The sequence below is a fragment of the Dasypus novemcinctus genome, chromosome 30, assembly GCF_030445035.2.
Source record: "Dasypus novemcinctus isolate mDasNov1 chromosome 30, mDasNov1.1.hap2, whole genome shotgun sequence".
In the NCBI taxonomy this organism is placed as follows: domain Eukaryota; kingdom Metazoa; phylum Chordata; class Mammalia; order Cingulata; family Dasypodidae; genus Dasypus; species Dasypus novemcinctus.
Genome location: NC_080702.1, coordinates 42,141,040 through 42,144,132, shown reverse-complemented (window position 1 = coordinate 42,144,132; position 3,093 = coordinate 42,141,040). Strand labels below are relative to the sequence as shown.

The 3,093-nt window shown below is 39.5% G+C and overlaps 1 pseudogene; it reads right to left on the bottom strand.

Moving 5' to 3' along the window:
* Window positions 1-1,532: 1,532 nt before the first annotated feature.
* On the bottom strand, window positions 1,533-2,489 carry LOC101447667 (olfactory receptor 7A10-like; annotated as a pseudogene).
* Between the last annotated feature and the right edge of the window lie 604 nt (window positions 2,490-3,093).

The window sequence follows — 3,093 nt, the reverse complement described above, 5'->3', positions numbered from 1 at the left end:
TCAGGCCAAATTATATCACAATGGGCTTTAATCCATAATTTTAGGTTCTTTATAAGTAAAGGAACACAGACAGAATCAACTAAAGTCAGAAATAAGAAGAAACCAGAGATGAGGCAGATGGCCATGTGGCAGAGGCAGAGATGCACTTAAGGCAGCCCTAAGGATTGTTGCTACAGGATCTGGGAGTAAACCCTTCCTGCAGAGACCTTGATTTTGGACTTCTAGATTGAAAGTTGAGGTGGAAAAATGCTTACTGTTTCTGCCAACAAGTCTGAGTTTCCTATCACAGCCACTTGGCAAATTAAAATACCGCCTTTCTCAGATTCCATCTCTTTTCAGTGTGACTCTGTGAATCTCTTCATCTAACTTTGATTCTGGGAAGTATTTAAAGCACTCTGTTTCCTTTGGCCAATAGTCTATGCTGAAAGGGAAGTGCCTCAAGAGGCCTTGGCATGATTCTGCTTCTGTACTTGGAGCACTAAGTCTGTCATACGAACAATTCCACAAATGGTTTGCTTGAGAATAAAAAAACATGTAGATGAAAGGTGAGGAAAGTCAGTTGAGGCCAGGTGGACTGCCATAGGGCCAGCAAAGTCCCCAGTACATAAGAGAAAGAAGAAAAGATGATCAGCGCCACCCCAGGTGACACAAAGCTCATCACACACTCATGAGGTACCTGCAGAGATCAATCAACTCGAGCACTTGGCAGCCATGCAATACTAAAGCATTATCTTAAGCCATTTACTTATGGGATGGCTTGATGTGCATCAACAGCTCACTGATACAATAATAAATGTGAACACAACCGAGGCATTCAGAAAGATTACTGATCCTTAATTTGAACATTCCTACAGTGTTTAAATACAGCATTCATGATCACCTTGCAATTCAAGCTAATTGCAAATACCTACATTAAAAGGAAACTACCATTAATATTTGCTGTCTGGTAACCAGCAATATGCGCAAGGGCGTGAGTATTTGTGCAGTAATAAATTATGGCTCTGAATGAAAACACTACATTTCAAGAGGGATTAGACAGATTTTAAACTCTTGTGCATAGTCATATTTGAACAAACATATAGAAGAAATCACTGAACAAAAAAGAGTTAAAACAACTGAGTATTAAAGTAAATAAATATGTTAATAAATGCTTGCTCTTTAAAATTAATGATGCAGTTTTGAACAGTGGAATATATTCTTTATAGAGGGAGCAAAGTTTCATATTCATAGGCAGCCGCAGAAGTTTTCAAACAAATCAGAATGTTGATACATAAAATAATAGAGTAAATGCAACACATTCCTGCACGCAGTTAAAAAAAAATCTCCTTAAACATGGACATAAAGCTAGCAATATCAAGGAGATAGCTTTCATCATCAAAAATTGAAAGCTGGTCTCACAACACACTGTGTGATTGAAATTGTTACTTCATTGTAGTTGAGATCACTGGTCTCTTGGCAGGTCTGCTTACATGACCTTACCATAGAAAGCAAATTTCTAGTTCTGAGGATTTGAAAGTTGCTAAAACAGCTTTTCAGCCTCCACGGGACAAATGCCAATTTACAGAATTTCCTCCAAAGCACTTGTTCAGAGCCCCCTTTATGTCTTTATTCCTCAGACTGTAGATGAAAGGGTTCAGCATGGGAGTGACCACAGTGTACATCACTGAGGCTGATGCCCCTGAATGTGTGTTGTGTGAAGCAGGAGAACTTAGGTACACCCCCATGCATGAGCAATAAAATAGAGTGACCACTGAGAGGTGAGATGCACAGGTGGAAAATGCTTTATACTTCCCCTGAGCTGATGAGATTGCACGTATGGAAGAAACAATCTTAGAGTAAGAGAAAAGGATCCAAGCAAGGGGACCCACAGCTAGAACTCCACCTAGTAAATACATTTCTAAATAATTGAAAAAAGTGTCAGAACAGGCAAGTTGGACCATTTGACGAAGTTCACAGAAAAAGTGGGGGATTTTGACATGTGTACAAAAATACAGCCGTAACACCATTGACCCCTGTAAACAGGATTGCATAACACTCATGACCCAGGACCCCAGAACCATCAGGACACAGATCTGGGGGTTCATGATGACTGTGTAGTTAAGGGGGTGGCAGATGGCCACGAAGCGATCATAGGCCATCACAGCCAGGAGGAAGTCATCCAACCCTACAAAGAGTATGAAAAAGTACATCTAGGAGATGCAGCCTGTATAGCTTATGACTCTGCTCTGTGCCTGGATGTTCACCAGCATCTTTGGGACAGTGGTGGAGGATAAACAGATGTCACAAAGGGACAGGTTGGAGAGGAAGAAGTACATGGGTGTGTGGAGGTGAGAGTCAGTGATGATGACCAGGATGATGAGCAGGTTCCCAAAGATGGTGACCAGGTACATGGACAGGAACAGCCAAAAGAGGAGGGGCTGCACTTCTGGATCCTCTGAAAATCCCAGGAGAAGAAATTCTGAAATTTGCGTTTGATTTCCCGGTCCCATGTGGTTGGTGAGACTAAGAAGAAATAAAAAGGAACTTGAGTAGTTTTCACAAAACAAGTATCACTATCCAAATAGAAATGATACATAGTCTATTTCAGTGAAAAGTATAATATCTCTATTATTTATATGGATCTTAGCCCTTTAGCATATTTATAGTGTTACTTCTGATTAGGAATTCCATTTCCCAAACTCAGCTCTTTACCAAGCATTCATGAATACTACATATTTAATGAGAAATTCATTCATTTGTGGAATATATATTGAGTTGTGACTAAGAAGCAAGTAGAGTTGTGGCAATGAATCTGAAGTGCTGTAACTGAAAAGTCCTAAACTTCTGGTCTTAGAGAGAGAATACATGCAATTAAAATGCAATCATCTTACAAATGAGATGATTATACATGTTTTAAAGAAAAGAAAGCAGGTAAAAAAATTGAAATGATGGTGATTTTTTCACTTGGTGTTCACAAAAGTCCCATGTATAATGTGAAATTTAAAGAGACACTTAAAGAAAGAGAAAGCTGGAGCCATGAGGACATAAGAGGAAATTTGTGCCAAGTGGAGGGAACTTCCTGGGAAAAGACCCTATATGTGACTTGTTTAAGAT